This window comes from Sus scrofa, chromosome 4, assembly GCF_000003025.6.
Source record: "Sus scrofa isolate TJ Tabasco breed Duroc chromosome 4, Sscrofa11.1, whole genome shotgun sequence".
Lineage (NCBI taxonomy): Eukaryota > Metazoa > Chordata > Mammalia > Artiodactyla > Suidae > Sus > Sus scrofa.
Window position 1 is genome coordinate 111759710 of NC_010446.5, and position 17309 is coordinate 111777018.

Genomic DNA, 17309 nt, shown 5'->3' on the forward strand with positions numbered 1-17309 from the left:
CTAAGTAAGCCTGAGTTGGCTTCTGCCAGTGGAGCAATACAGTACTCCTTCTGACACCAGAAGGCTCTGTAGGAGGGCTTGTATAGGTAGGAGGCAGTGGACTGGCCTGGCGACTAGGGCTCAGGGTGAGTCACCCTGTGAGGGGGATAAAGGGCACCGAGAGAAGAGGGGGCATCCATGGCACCCTGGTCCTTCAGAAGTTTGCTTCTGGGACACAATCTCATTTACCCTTAAGAGCCTCCTCCTTGTCAATCAAGGTGCTTCTTTCTTTCTACCTGGCCTAGAAGTGCCACTGCGAAACCCAATTAGTGAGACAACAAAACATGGGTTTTTGCTAAATTCGTTTACTCCATAAATATTTACCCAGGCTTGACTGATGGTCTGACTCTCTCTCGTCTAAGTACCAAGGTTCCAAGGTTAATAAAACACAGCCCACATACTTAAGAAACATGAGTCTAGACCTGCATAGACCAGTATGGCAACCACTAGCCATATGTAGCTATTTACAGTGAATTAATTTAATTCAAATAAATTAAAATGTATTTACTCAGCCTTCCTGGCCACATTTCAATTGTCCCAATAGCCATACGTGGCTAGTGGCTACCATTTTGGACAGTGCAGATATAGAAAGTTTCCGTCACTGCGGAAACTTCCCTGGACAGGGTTGGTCTAGGCAGGTAAATGGCAGGTGCAGCAGAGAGTAATGAATGCTGTAAAATGGATAAAATGGGTGCTAGGGCCCAGGCCTAAGGAATCAGGCAGGCTCACAGAAGGTAATCACATCTGAGACCTGGAGGCAAAATTGGAGTGTCTAGGCTGGGGGAAGGGAAAACAGTCCAGACAGAGGGAACGGCACGTAGGGGGGCCCTGAGCGGACCCTGCTGAAATGCACTCTAATAACTGAATGGGAAGAGAAGCCCTCTGCATCTTCTGTGGCTTCATGCGTGGCTTTGTAAATTAACCTGCTCTTAGGCTGGGTCCTAAGGGGATGGGCAGGGGACCCATCCACTTAGATATGCTCAAGTGAGGGTCTGTGTGCCCAAATTTTGGAGCATGGGGGCCATAGAAAGGGATTTGCTAGATGAGAAGCCAATGGCTTTGGGCAGAAACATCGGCAAATAGGAATAAGGTCTGATTCAGAGCTTTGAAGGCTGACCTCAGGGACCCCAGCCAAACCATCTCTCGCCTTAGTCTTTTTACACCTCAAACCAGTTCATTTTTCTGATCAGCACTCAGGGAAGCCAAGAAATTTGTTTGATGAATGGTGGCTTTCTTTTCCCAGTTGATGGTACATTTGTTGAGCCTAAAGGTGCTCACGTCAGACACAACTGGTCAACTCTGGGCTAATTTAACTGTCACGAATTATGTTTAGAGGGTAGTGCTCGTTTACGTGGAAATGGCAGATGAAAATGAGGGGCTCAGAAACTTCTAGCTTTTGATGAAATTGTGCTGTCGGTAGGAAAGACTGCAGAAGGAGACCCCCTCAGCCTCCAAATGAGGGTCCTTTTCCAGGAAAGGAAGAAACTGCCACTTGCCAGGCACCTCCAGGTTTCCCAAGGGCCTCATCAATTTTCTTTCTGATCTCCTCCCAATCTCCCAGGAAGAGGAGAAGGGGCAGAGCGGAGAGCCCACTTCTTCCACTCCCTGTTAATCTCACAGCTCTGCAGGGACCCACTGCACCTGATTCAAAGTCCCTGCTCTGCCTGAAGTGTAAGGGGAGCCACTGCTTTTGGAGTGGAGCATCTCTGTGTGTAAGTGACAATGAACAGGAGATAGAGGTCAACCTGGATTTGCAGATAATCCCCAGAAGCAATTAGAGCCTCAAACTGACAGAGTCCCAGTGGAAGAAAATGCTTCCTTAAATTTTCGGACTTTTCAACATCCCAGGTACCTTAAGTGAGAAAAAGGCAAAAGTCTCTCCTTACAGGAGAAAAGGGGAGATAAAAGGTAACATATATTTCATAAAGTATATATCTGGTTCATAGAATTTTAGAGCTGGAAGGAGTTTAGAGGGAATCTAAATCTCTCTCTTTTTTTGACCCAAGACGTAAGAGGCAATAAAAGAAATTACCCAACATACTTTGTCAGTTTTAGAACTAACAAACCTAGATCTATGACTTTCTAATGCAGTACTCTAGAAAGAATAGAAAGGACCTTTTCTAAATTTTTTTGTTTACTATTTCTTTAGATTGGTTCTTTGACTCATGCATATCAATGTGTTACTTAAAGGGTAATATTAGAAAATTGGATTATTTCATTTCTAGATCAAACCAGGAAGCCTTGAGAGCTGTTCTCAGATATCTACACTCAACCAGGCAGACAGGTTCATCCAGGGTCAGAACTGCAGACAGAACACCTGGAAAGAAATAAACATGAAAATCTTGGCGTATCCTTTGTGGCTCAGCAGGTTAAGACCTGATGAGTATCCATGAGGATGTGGGTTTGATCACTGGCCTCCCTCAGTGGGTTAAGGATCCAGTGTTGATTGGTGTTGCTGGGCCTGTAGTGTAGGCTGGTGTCTGCAGCTCCAATTTGACCCCTAGCCCAGGAATTTCCATAGGCCATGGGCGCAACCCTAAAAGAACAAAAAAAAAAAAACAAAAAAAACCCGTGTCAAAGGCAACCCACCCCCCAGTGAACTTGCATATTAAAGAGACTGCAGGAATTCCCATCGTGGCTCAGTGGTTAACAAATCCGACTAGGAACCATGAGGTTGCAGGTTCGACCCCTGGCCTTGCTCAGTGGGTTGAGGATCCAGGTTGCCGTGAGCTGTGGTGTAGGTCGCAGACGTGGCTCGGATCCCCAGTTGCTGTGGCTCTGGCGTAGGATGGTGGCTACAGCTCCGATTCGAGCCCTAGCCTGGGAACCTCCATATGCCGAGGAGCAGCCCAAGAAGTGGCAAAAAGACAAAAAAAAAAAGAGAGAGAGAGAGAGAGACTGCACTGTTAAGGAAAAAAAAGAGCAGAAGATTTGAAAAAAATGCCTGGTCTAAATGCTCTCAATTAGTGTTGTGATTTAGGTAAGTTATTTAATTTTTCTGTATCTCAGTTTCCACATTAGTAAGATACAAAAAAACATGCTCATTTCTATTCTCAGAGATGGGTCTTAAGGTCAGAGAGTCACTGTGTGACTAGAAAGGGAATCCCCCTTAAATCTGAGCTGAGCTTACTTCTGAAATCCCAACCGTGCACCTGGAAGATACACAGCATTTGTTGAATGACTCAAAGATTGATGGGTGCCGAAAGGCTCACTAGCTGGAAGGGTCCAGTGGGTGGAGGAGGTGAAGCTGTTGAGAAAAGAAGAAACCAGAGAAGGGGCATCCAGCTTCCCTCCTTTGAGTATGGTCTGAACATGGGAGTGTGTCTCTTTCTTGTTCCTCATTTAAAAGGATACAAACAGGAGGAAAAAATAGACATGCAAGTCATGAAATGGAATCCAGCAAATAGAGTAAATATAAGAATGGTAATAAACATGCTGCTAAATGGTTGAATGTCTTGTCAAGAACCAATCGCATCTGTTTACTGTGATGAGGATGTTGGAAACCTGCCTGCAACGACCTGCTCAACGGGGTGGCAGTGCTGGAGCTCTGGAGAAGGCTTATTTCTGAACGTGGAGAACCAGTTCGGAGAAGGGCTCAGTCTGGGAATTTGAGGGCAGGATGTCCGGGGCTGCGGCTGAGGTGGGTCTGTGGCGGAGGGACCCTCGGAGCCACCACGGGGGAAGGTCATGATCCACTGATCTCGCCATCCCCCTTCCCTTCCCCCCACGTTCTCTCTGACGTCCACCCCCACCCCCAGACCCTCCGCGGCAGGAGCCACTTCACAGCCCTGAACAAACCCAACCTTCCGTCACCTGGCATTCTCCCGCATTGCTGCCTCCACCTTCCCGCAGGGATGTGGGGAGAGGGAGGCATTTAGAAGTCGGAGAAACTGCTCCTTTATCAAGGTGGTGGCGCTCATTTTCTGCTGTTGACTGGAGTGAAAGGGAGGAAATTTAAAAGCCTCAGTCATAAAGCTGGGACAGTTGATCTGGAAGGGATGTTACCATGATGGGTGGCCTCCACGGACGTAGCCCAAGCGGAGCGGACACCCAGAGTGTGGCCAGCCAGAAAGCACAGATCAAGGGCCGGCCGGGGGGCGACATGGGGGCATGATTGTCGGCCTGGGTAATGGACAAGGCAGGATGGGAGGACAAGGCTGGTAACTGTGGTGAACGGTGGCAACCCTAGTTTTTGTCCAGCAAGCTTTGCTGTCTCCTTCTCCTTGCTTTGGTGAACGTCTCCTCCACTCCACACAGTCTGAGCGAAGCTGTGAATCAGAAAGTTTCCCGTGCTGCCCCATGGCCCCTATTCCAGACCCAAAGGTTGGGAAAATTCACTGGTTCAGAAGTAGACATACACCTAAATCAGGCCAGTGTTCTCCTTGGAAGATCTTTGTGGAAGCTGACAGGGAAGCCTGGGAGAGCATAAAGGATAAAGAACTGGAGATGCATGTGGAGGAAAGGGGGCTGGGGTGGGGGCAGGAGAGAGAGGGGAGAAGAGTTAGAGCTGTGGAGTTCCCTTCTTGGCTCAGGGGTAATGAATCGGGTTAGTATCCATGAGCCGGCAGGTTCAGTCCCTGGCCTCCCTCAGTGGGTTAAGGATCTGGCCTTGCCGTGAGCTGTGGTGTGGGTCATAGATGAGGCTTGGGTCCCATGTTGCTGTCACTGTGGTGTAGGCCAGCAGCTATAGCTCCAATTTGACCTCTAGCCTGGGAACTTCCATATGCTGAAAGTGCAGCCCTAAAAAAAAAAAAAAAAAAAAAAAAAAGGATCCAGCCATGCTAGATATACTTCTTGACTTCCCAGTTGAGCCAATATCTTTGTCCTTTAATAAAATAGAGTTTAGTTTCTTTTACTTGCAACCAAAGGAATCTTGACGAATTTCATTGCCTAGGTGGGCCAGAGGGCAAATGAAGCCAGACTGGATGGTTTAGGAAGTCAGGCATCGAATGCTGGGCATGTTTAGGGGTTCTTTATATTAACCACAGATAACACATCAAAGGCATTCCCCTTTCTCAGACGGACACAGAGTTAATAAGACCCAACACTATGCTCAGGGAAAAACCACATTGATTTTTCAAAGCTCACGCATTATTCCAATAGCTTAGGCTATCTGTAGCAACTGTGCATGCTCTATGCAAATTACAATAACCATATGATATTGTTTTCATTTATGACACTGGAAAAGCCCCAGTGAAAAACATCCGGTACTGGTAAGGGTGTGTTGGTGAAATGGGTATTCATGCATTGAAATTCATTGATGCTAGAAGGGTAAATTGACTCAGACTTTCTAAAAGGACATTTTGTACTCTGTATTAAAAACCTGAAAATGGGGAGTTCCTGTCGTGGCTCAGCAGTTAGCAAACCCAGCTAAGATCCATGAGGATGCAATTCGATTCCTGGCCTCGCTCAGTGGGTTAAGGATTCGGCGTTGCCGTGAACTGCGGTGTAGGTCACAGACGTGGCTCGGATCCCAGGTTGCCGTGGTTGTGGTGTAGGCCAGCAGCAACAGCTCCGATTAGACCCCTAGCCTGGGAACCTCCATATGCCTTGGGTGCGGCTCTAAAAGACCAAAAAATAAATAAATAAATAAATAAAATAAAACCCCAAAAAACCCCTGAAAATGTACTTATTTTTGACTCAGTAATTCTGATGTTTCATGTGCAGTAGCAGCTCTCACTTTCCTAGGAGGGACTCTGGGAAAAAAATTCCAGGATAAAAAGACCCATTTATATAATGTTCAGAAGGAAACCTAAGTTCATACCATCGTTGGCACAATTCTGCTCCCATGCTGAAGGATCTGGCAAGCACTGATAGTTTGTTTTGTTTTTTGTTTTTTTAGGTCTGTTCCTGAGGCATATGGAAGTTCCCAGGCTAGGGTCAAATTGGAGCTACAGTTGCCGGCCTACTCCACAGCCACAGCCATGCAGGATCCGAGTCATGTCTGTGACCTACACCACAGCTCTTGACAATGTTGGGTCCTTAACCCACTGAGTGAGGCTGGGGATCGAACTTGCATCCTCATGGATACTAGTCGGGCTCATAACCCGCTGAGCCACAGCCGGAACTCCATAGTTTTTGTGTTTTTGACTTGCATTCTAGTAGTAAATACCTTCAGAAAACGTATACGCTGCAGTCCATTGAATAAACAACACCCACCACACCCCTCAGAATATGTTTTGTGAGGGCTAGGATTTGTGTCTCTTTTGTTTACTATTTTGTTTCTACTAACTCCAATAGTACCTGGCTTAATAAATACATGCTGAGTGAATAAATAAATGAGTCCTTCTAAAAGTGACTTGGAAAAATAGAAAGCCACATGGGATTCCTTTTCCTGTGCATTTTATGACTATAAAGTATTACAAAGACCACTGCTTTATACTTCTTAACTCAGAATTATGAATTGTGAATTAGTCATGTAAGAAGTGGAAGGCTGGAATTTTTGAACCTGAAGACAGTGCTTCTGGGGTGTTTACAGATACCTGTATGTTTCCATTTATTGGGGAGAAAATGAGATTCTTCCTCTTGTGGACACATTTCTAGAAACATTATGGGTATTCTGGTGGGTCGGTAGCTATGACATATAGCCCTTGATCATAACTGGGGTGCATGATTCCACCTCTTGTGCAGGTGCTGGGCGATCCGCAGAGGCTAGACAGCTGGCTCGTTAGGAACGCGCATTTGCGGGGAGCCGCTGACGTTTCATAGAAGACTAAGAATCCAGTTTTCGATGTTGTGGATACCTCAGCCTGTTAGTTAAAGAAATATTCCTTTCACAGCAGGCTTTTAGGTGGTCTAACTCCAAGTCTTGGCAGAAAGCCCTGTGAAATGTTGAATGCCTACATTTATTTAATTTTGGTCTCAATTTTGCTGGGGCACAGAAAGAGACTGTGTGGCTCTTTAAGGCCCCTTCCACCCTAGTTCTCTGTATACAATGAGCTTTTAGTAAAGCTGAGGCGCTGATTTAACTTTGAAGCTTTATGTTATAACAGTTTTCTTCACTGCCCAGAAAGGTCTTAATATTAGCTGTAACCATATATCCTCTGAGTCAATCATCAATAAGGTTGACGTCCATCACTTCTAAAATCCAGTTTGTGCCTGGTGGGGGTGACAGTGGGGGTGGGTGTAGCATGTCCTGGGGTAGTCCCACCCCAAGAATCTGTTGTCCTGGCTCAGCACTATCTGTGCATCGGGAAATCTAAGGCAAGGCATTTCCTGGAACTTGACCCAGGATGCCCGTTGCTTCCCAGGCATAAGAAACTTGAAAAAGGAGTTCCTGTTGTGGCGCAGTGGAAACAAATCCAACTCGTATCCATGAGGATGCAGGTTCCATCCCTGGCCTCACTCAGTGCGTCGGGGATCGAGCGTTGCTGTGAGCTGCGGTGTAGGTCACAGACATGACTCGGATTCCCTAGCCTTCGAGTTTACCCCTAAAAAGCGAAAAGAAAGAAAGAAAGAAACTTGAAAAATCTTGCCATAAGGAGAAGAAAGGAATGCTAGATGCTAAAAATGGCCCTATAAAGGGAAATCAACTATCTAATTCAGAAGAGCATCTGTATGCTATTGCTCCAAGGATTAAACTCCTGGAAGCATAGTACCACAAACCTCCTAAAACATCCTCAGGAGAAACAAGCTACCCACCTCCTCCTCCACCTCCTGAATGTGAAGTGTGTCAAAGATGCATTTTAAAAGGGTATGGTATAGAAAGAACTTAAAAGTGGTGGGAAAAATAATCAATTCAATCTGTGGGGCTGAAGAAAGCATTCGGCTGTGATTCTTACAGATATTTTCCTTCTGCCTTTCTTTCAAAAGACTGAGCAAAACACAGGTTAACCACTCCTTTCTGGCTGACTCCAAAGTCAACTGTTGGAAACTTATTTGGGGTAATTTAGCAGGAGAAATAAGCTGATTTCCCCCATCTGTTAGGCAATTGAACCTGAGGGATCCATAACTGTCCTGGCACCAGGCACTCAAAGATAGCACTGCAATAGCATTCAAAAAATTATTCTATTGATTAAAAAGAAGCCAGTCTGTAGCCCCTCTGTCAGCACACCCCATTCATGAGTGCCCCAAGTGTGTGCTTGAGCCTGGAACCTCATGGAACCTGTTCTGTGCATCTAATTCAGACTATTTGTTTATTTTATGGGGTTCCTGGCTTGATTCATTCTGATCCTGAGCTGTGCTGATTTACTTGGCTGCACTAGAAGCCTTGATGATATGGTGGTATCGATAATTCTCTCTCTCTTTGCTCAGTAGAAACTTCAAGCTTTTTATTTAAAGCCTGCTTTCTATATCTGTCAGAAACCACCTGCAATATTAGATGTCTTTTTTTTTTTTTTTGTCTTAACCAGTATCATTCTTCAAACAGCTGCAGATTCAGACTTAGCCCCATACAGACCCTAATACTTGCCCTTACAGGAAATAGTATATTAGGAGCTGCTAGCCCAGATGCCCTTTGCTCTGGCGTCAGGTGGTTCTTGAACAGTGGTCCTATATCTGTCTTTAATATTTCACTTCCTGGATTCAAACTCCTCACCTGTTCCTAACTCAGATAGCTTGTGTTCCCTTGGCTACCTAGAATCCCAAGCTGTTTGGCTTCTTGCTTGATCTTCAGATCATATAAACTCATATAGATTATAAAACAAATTTATAGTCACAGAGACTATAAATTTGTTTACCATCTTTCTGTGCATTTATTTGTGCATATTTTATATTTTAAAAACAACAGAGGGATTTTTTTGTCATTTCATTAAAAATTATCCATAATATTTAAATTAGTTTCATTGATATTTATCTTATGAGCATTTAGGTGACTTCTTTCTAGTCTTTTCCTAACTATAGAGTGTGAATATAAATTTAATTGTGTGAAGATTTGTGGTGTTAGTAAATGTTTCCTAGAACATGGCTTTTATTTTATTTTTTTTCTTTGTTTTTTGTTTTTATTACTCAATGAATTTATCACATCTGTAGTAGAACATGGCTTTAAATACTTGCAGCATACGGTGTGACTTAACTAATTTCTGGTGGTTGATATTTAGCTTATTTCCAATTTTTCATTATCATAAATAATGCTATATGTTGTATCCTTAGACATAAATTTTGCCTGAATTTCAAGTTATTTTTTTAAGATAAACTCAGATTAGGAATTATTAGGTCAAATTATAAAAACATTTTTAAGATTCTTCATACTATACTGCCAAATTTCTTCCAGATAAATTATACACACTTTCATTAGTGTTGTATGCAGCTTCTGGTTCATTGTTGTCTTATCAGAATTAATACTATTTTGATAGTTTGATAAGTTAAAACAAAATCTTATTAATGTTTAAATTTTTACTTCTGTGAGATTAATTTTTCATTTATTTGATGCACATTAAAATTTCTCTTTGGTTAATTGCCTATATTCTTTCTTCACCTTCTCTAGTGGTTTTATAGTTTTTATTTTCAATTTGGATGCAGTGTTTAATGTAAAAATATTTTCCCTTTAGCTACTATTTTGCCATATATGTTTTCAGCTTGTTCTTTTTGCATCATTTATTTTGCAATAATCTTTGATTTGCTAACATTTTGAATTTTTAAAATTGAAGTATCATTGATTTACAATATTATGTGAGTTTCATGTATACAGCATAGTGATTCAGTATTTTTACAGATTATACTCCATCGTTATTACAAAATAATGACTATAACTATCTATGCTTTGCAACATATCTGTATTGATTATCTATTTTATAATAGTGGTTTGTATCTCTTAATCCCATAGTCCTAACTTGCCCCTCCTCTCCCATAGCCACTAGTTTATTTTCTATATCTGTGAGTCTCTTTCTCTTTTCATATACATTTGTTTGTATTATTTTTGAGATTCCACATATAAGTGATATCCCACAGTATTTGTCTTTCTCCATCTGACTTATTTCACTAAGCATAATATTGTCTATTGCATTCACATTGTTGCAAATGGAAGTTTTCTTTCTGTTTTATGGCAAAAGAATATGTTGTGTGTGTGTGTTTACACAATGAAATATTACTCAGTCATTTAGAATTTTTGCTTGTTAAATCTGTCACCCTCCTTCTATTATTTCTTTTATTGTTTTTTGCACTTGGATAGTTATTCTTTTTTCAGATATCAGGTAACATCCATAAGAACCACCTTATAAGAGATGCTAAAGGGAATTCTTCAAGTTGAAGTGAAAAAACACTAACAATATGAAAACAATATGAAACCACAAAACTCACTATAAAGGTAAAAATATTGTCATATTTAGGCTAATTAGTGTAATGGTAGTGCATAAATTCCTTTTAACTCTAATGGAAAAAGTTAAAAGACAAAATTATTTAAATAACTATAGTTACAATGATTTGTTAATGGATATAAAATATATAAAAGAAATGAGTTGTGACATCAATAACATATATCTAGGGGCAGCAGAAGTTAAAGTGTAGCCCTTTTGTGTTCAATCAAAGTTAAGTTATTATCAGCTTAAAATATACTGTTACAACTGTGAGATGTCTTATGTAAACCTCATGGTAATTACAAAGGAAAACCTGTAGAAAATACACAAAAGATAAGGAGAAAGTGATCAAAGCATATCACTACCCAAAACCATCAAATCACAAAAGAAGACAGCAAGAGAGGAAGAAAGGAACAACAGAACTACAAAAGTCAGAAAGCAATTAAGAAAAAGGCAGTAGTAGATACTTCTCTATCAATAATCACTTTAAATGTAAGTGTATTAAAGATTTCAGTCAAAGGACATAGAGTAGCCGAATGGATTAAACAAAACAGGATCTAACATGTTTTTCAAGAGACTCTCTTTCGCTTTAAAGATACATATAAAAGGAGAGATGGAAAAACATATTCCAAGAGAACAAGAATGCCTATACTTAGATGAAAAAGAGAACAAGAATGCCTATACTTAGATAAAATAGACTTAAGTCAAAAACTGTCAAGAGACAAATAAGGTCATTATATAATGACAAAAGGGTTTATTCATCAAGAGGATATAACAAATGTAAATATATATGCACCCAACATTGGAGCACTTAAAAATATAAAGCAAATATTAACAGAACTAAAGGGTGAAATAAAGAGTAATACAATAATAGTAGACAACTTCAGTACCTCATTTTCAACAATGGATAGATTATCCAGAGAGAAAATCAGTAAGGAAACAATGGACTTGAACAAGACCATAGACCACATGGAGGTAGCAGACATACACAGAATAGCCATCCAATTGCAGCAGAATACACAATGTTTTTACATACACATGGAACATTCTTCATGATAGATTATAAGTTAGGCCATAAAACAAGTCTTACCAAATTTAAGGAGATTGATACCATATCAAGTATGTTTTCTGACTACAATGGTATGAAACTAAAAATAACAAGAGGAAAATTGGAAAATGCTCAAATATAGGAATTAAACAATTCATTCCAGAACAACTAATTGGTAAAAGAATAAATCAAAATGGGAATTAAAAAGTACCTTGAGGATTTCCCATTGTGGCACAGCAGAAACCAGCCTGACTAGTAATGAGGACACAGGCTTGACCCCTGACCTTTCGCAGCGGGTTAAGGATCTGGAGTTGCTGTGAGCTGTGGTGTAGGTTGCAGATGTGGCTTGGAACCCACGTTGCTCTGTAGGGCAGCTGTAGCTCCAATTCAACCCTTAGCCTGGGAATGTCCATATGCTGCAAGTGCGGCCTTAAAAAGCAAAGAAAAAAGAACCTTGAGACAAAAGAAAATGTAAACACAACACTCCAAAACTTGTGAGATACAGCAAAAGCAGTTATAAGAGGGAAATATAGAGTAATAAACCCCTACATTAAGAAAAAAAGAAAGATCTCTGGAGTTTCTGTCGTGGCTCAGTGGTTAACAAATCCAATTAGGAACCATGAGGTTGCGGGTTCGATCCCTGGCCTTGCTCAGTAGGTTAAGGATCCGGCGTTGCTGTGAGCTGTGGGGTAGGCTGCAGACACAGCTCAGATCCCGAGTTGCTGTGGCTCTGGCATAGGCCGGTGGCTACAGCTCCGATTGGACCCCTAGCCTGGGAACCTCCATATGCCGTGGGAGTGGCCCAAGAAATGGCAAAAAGCCAATAAAAAAAAAGAAAGATCTCAAATAAATAAGCTAACTTTATACCTCAACTAGAAATGAGAATAATCGAAGCACAAAATTAACAAAAGAAAGAAGCTAGTAAAGATCAGAGCAGAAAAATAAGTAGAGACCATAAAATCAGTAGAAAAGATGAACAAACCTAGAGACTAGATTTTGAAAAGTTAAAATTGAGAAAACTCTAGCCAGACTAAGAATAAAAAAGAAAATACAAATAAATAAAGTTATAAATGAAAGAGGAGATATTACAGTTGATACTCAGAAATATATAGGATCAAAAGATAGTACTACAGACAAATATCAACCAATTTGACAACCTGAAGGAAATACATTCTAGAAACATACAACCTACCAAAACTGAATAATGAAGAAATTAAAAAATCTGAACAGATCAATAACAAAGAGGTTGAATCATTAATTAAAAGCTTTCCAACCAAGAAAGTCCTAGAATGATGGCTTCACCAGTGCATTCTACCAAACATTTAAAGAATTAATACCCTTTTTTCTTAAACTCCTCCAAAAAAATAGAAAAAGAGGGAATATTTCCAAACATTTTATGAGGCCACCATTACCCTAACACCAAAGCCACATGAGGACACTATAAGGAAAGAAAGTTACAGGCCGGTGTCCTTGATGAATAATTAATGTAAAAATCCTCAATAAAATACTAGCAAACTGAATTCAACAACACATTAAAAGGATTGTACACCATGACCAAATGGGTATTATTTCTGGCATGCAAGGAGAATTCAACAAATGCAAATCAATAAATTTGATCTATCACATTAACAGAATGAAGGATAAAAATTAAATCATCATCTTGGAGTTCCCCAGTGGCTCAGTGGATTAAGGACCTGGCATTGTCACTGCTGTGGCTCAGGTCACTGCTATGGCATGGGTTCAATCCCTGGCCTGGGAACTTCTGCAAACTGTGGGTGTGACTTAAAATTAAATAGAAATTGATTCATCATCTCAATAGATGCAGAAAAAACATTTGACAAAATTCAATATCAATCTACGATTTAAAAAATAACTCTAGAGTTCCCGTCATGGTTCAGTGGTTAATGAACCTGACTAGTATCCATGAGGGACATGGGTTCTATCTCTGGCCTTGCTCAGTGGATTAAGGATCCTGCATCACTGTGAGCTGTGGTGTAGATGGCAGATGCGGCTTGGATCCTGCGTTGCTATGGCTGTGGTATAGGCTGGCAGCTATAGCTCCTATTCAACCCCTAACCTGGAAATCTTCATATGCCATGAGGGTGGCCCTAAAAAGACAAAAACCAAAAAAAAAAAAAAAAACCAAAAAAAAACTCAACAATTAGGTGTAGAAAGAAGACACCTCGGCATAATAAAGGCCACATGTGACAAACCCATAGGGGAGTTCCCACTGTGGCACAGTGGAAATGAATCCATCTAGGAACCATGAGATTGCGGGTTCAATCCCTGGCCTCGCTCAGTGGGTTAAGGATCCAGTGTTGCCTTGGAATGTGGTGTAGGTCACAGACACAGCTTGGATCTGGCGTGGCTGTGTCTGTGGCGTAGACAGAAGCTGTAGTTCTAATTAGACCCCTAGCCTGGGAGCCTTCATGTCCCATGGGTATGGCTCTAAAAAGGAAAAAAAAAAAAAAGACAAGGCCACAGGAAACATCATGTTCAATGGTGATAAGATGAAAGACTTTTCTCTAAAACCAGGAATAAGACAACGATGCCCACTCTCATCACTTCTATTAAATAAAGTACTGGAAGTCCTAGCCTAAGCAACCAGGCAAGAAAAAAGCATACAATTTAGAAAAGAATAATTAAAATTATCTGTTTGCTGATAATGTGATATTATGTATTTAAAAAAAAAAACCCTAAAACTCTACCAAAAAACCCGGTTAGGACCAACAAATTCAGTAAATTCACAGGATACAAAATCAACGTACAATAATCAGTTGTATTTCTATATATTAACAATAAGCTATCCAAGGAGTTCCGTTAATGGCTCAGTGGTTAACAAATCCAAATAGGAACCATGAGGTTGTGGGTTCGATCCCTGGCCTTGCTGAGTGGGTTAAGGATCCGGTGTTGTCATGAGCTGTGGTGTAGGTTGCAGATGCTGCTCGGATCCTGCACTGCTGTGGCTGTGGGGTAGGCTGGCGGAGGGCTACAGCTCTGATTTGACCCCTAGCCTGGGAACCTTCATATGCTGCAGGAGCAGCCCTAAAAAAGGCAAAAAGATCAAAAAAAAAAAAAAAAAAAAAGCTATCCAAAAAAGAAGTTAAGAAAACAATCCCATTCATCACAGCATCAAAAACAATAAAATATTTAGGAATAAATTTAATCAAGGAGGTGAAAGATCTGCATACTAATGATCAGGGAAATGCAAATCAAAACCATATGAGATGTCACCTCATACCTGTATGAATGACAAGTATCAAAAAGACAGGAAAAGGGAGTTCCTATTGTGGTTCAGTGGGTTATGAACCTGACTAGTATCCATGAGGATTTGGGCTCAATCCCTGGCCTTGCTCAGTGGATTAAGGATCCAGTGTTGCCATGAGCTGTGGTGTAGGTTGCAGACTCAGCTTGGATCTGATGTTGTGTGGCTATGGTGGCCAGCAGCTGCAGCCAATTCGACCCCTAGCCCAGGAACATCCATGTACCTCAGGTTTGGCCCTAACAACAATCCCATTTCTGGGTATGTGTTTGAAGAAAGTGAAATCAATATCTCAGATATTACGGCATTAACCACAACAGTCAGATATAGAATTAGTTTAAATGTAAAAGGCTGAATGCATGGTAAAGAAAATGTGGTGAATATGTACGATGGAAAATTCAGCAATGAAAAAGAAAGAAAGCCTGTCATTTGCAACAACAGGAATGAACTTGAAGGACATGAGAAGGATATAAGTCAGACACAGAAAGGCAAATCTTGTATGATTTCACTTATACTGGTATCTGCAAGAATCAAACTTTTAGAAGCAACAAGTAAAATAGTGGTTACCAGGGCCTGGCTGGAGGGTGGGGAAAATAGAAACTTTCAGTTATGTAGGATGGATAAGTTCTGGAGAGCTAATGTACAGCATGGTGGCTATATTGATTCCATATTGCATACATGAAATTTGCTAAGTGAGTAGGCCTTAAATGTTTTCAATGCTCACGTACACACAAGATAACTATTTGAAACGACGGATAAGTTAGCTTTATTATGGTAATCATTTCACAGTGTATACATATATCAAAGCATTGCATTGTATACTGTAAATATATATAATTTTTATTTGTCAATTATACCTCAATAAAATTGGAAAAAAATACACTGGAATTCAGTTTGTTAGTATTTTGTATAAGAGCCATACATTTACATTCATGAGTGAGATTGTTCTGTAGTTTTCTTTCCTATACTGTTATTTTCAAGTTGTTGTGTTTCATCCGATGATTTAGTAGCTTTTCATATATTTCCATGTTGTGGAATAATTTACCCATTAAGAAATTTTCTGTACCTTGTGTTTGAACCCTGGATCATGCATATATTAGCTTTATAAGCTCTCTCTAAGCCTTACTTGTTCCTTCTTCCCTTCTCTCCTCCTCCTCCTTTTTCTTCTTTTTTGGTACAACTTGGAAAACAATTCCTATCATAAATTTGTTTTGAGGATTAAAGAGATAAGACATGTACAACAGTAATTTGAAAAGATACATGCACCCCTATGGTCATTGCAGTGATATTTGCAATACCCAAGACATGGAAGCAATGTAAATGTCCATCAACAGATGAATGGATAAAGAAGATGTGGTACATATATACAATGGAATATTACTCAGCCATAAAAAAGAATGAAATAATGCCATTTGCAGCAACATGGATTGTCCTAGAAATTATAACTAAATGAAGTCAAAGAAAGAGAAATACCACAGGAGATCACAAATATGTGGAATGTAACAAAAAATGACACAAAATAACTTACAAAATGGAAACAGATTCATTTTGAAACCAAATTCATGGTTACCAAAGGAGAAATGGGGGATGAGAGGGATAGATAGGGGGTTGGGATTGACACTTATACAATACTATACTTAAAGTAGTTAGGTATCAAGGACCCACTATATAGCACAGGATAATCTACTCAATACTGTGTAATAACCCATATGGGAAAGGAATCTGAAAAAGAACAGTTATATGTAAATGACTTACTTTGTTGAACACCTGAAACTAATACAACTTTCTAAGTCAACTATACTCCAATAAAATTTACTTGAACAAAATAAAAAATGAAAAAGAAGAGATAAGGTATGTAAGTCACTTAGTGGAATCTCAAGCAGATAGTGAGTGCCTATAAATATAACTATTAAATGTAATCCTAATAATAACTCATTGACGTGGTCCTTGAACCTGTTTGAAAGATAAAATCTTGGAAATGTTCTCTTTATTTCTTGATTATGGACTAAGAATAAAGAACTTTTTCTTAAGTCTATTCATTGGATTCATAAATTTGGGTCTCTTTTGATTTTTTTTCCAGGAAATCATCCATTTCATGAAGGTTTCCAAAATTTTCGTATTACATTTTGCCTAATATTTATTTGTGATTTCTTTTAAAATAGCTTTAAAATTTGTTAAGTCCATGTTTTTTTTTTTTAATTCTCTTAAATTATCCAGAGGTATTGTATTCACTTTTTGTTTCCAAAGCATTCTCTTTTAGAATTTATTTATCAATTCTGACATCAGCTGCATTTAAGTGTCAGTGTCGACAGCACATCCTACTTATCAGAGCAAATAGAACACAGCATACACACTGTTAGAGGCCACAGATGCCATCATTAGTTTCCCTTGACATCTTCCACCCTCTTTTATCCAGCCTTTGCTTATACTCTTATTTTTTATTGAAATTTTTTTTACTCGTACCCTTTTAAATTGAAATATAGTTGATTTACAATGTCTTAATTTCTGCTGTACAGCAAAGTGATTCAATTATATGTATATATTTTAGATATTCCATTAAGGTTTAATCTCAGAATATTGAATGTAGTTCCCTGTTCTATACAGTAGGATCTTGTTTATTCATTCTATACATAACAGTTTGTATCTGCTAAACCCAAGCTCCCAATCTACCCTTCCCCCACTGCTTCCATTCCCCCCACCCCCACCCCGGGCAACGACAAGTTTGTTC

At 40.0% G+C, this 17309-nt stretch overlaps 1 long non-coding RNA gene across 1 annotated transcript in view; it reads left to right on the forward strand.

The window, feature by feature from the left end:
- LOC106510207 overlaps positions 1-17309 on the forward strand; it is a 78829-nt gene that overhangs the window by 32394 nt on the left and 29126 nt on the right. The gene's annotated exons all lie outside the window — the stretch shown is intronic.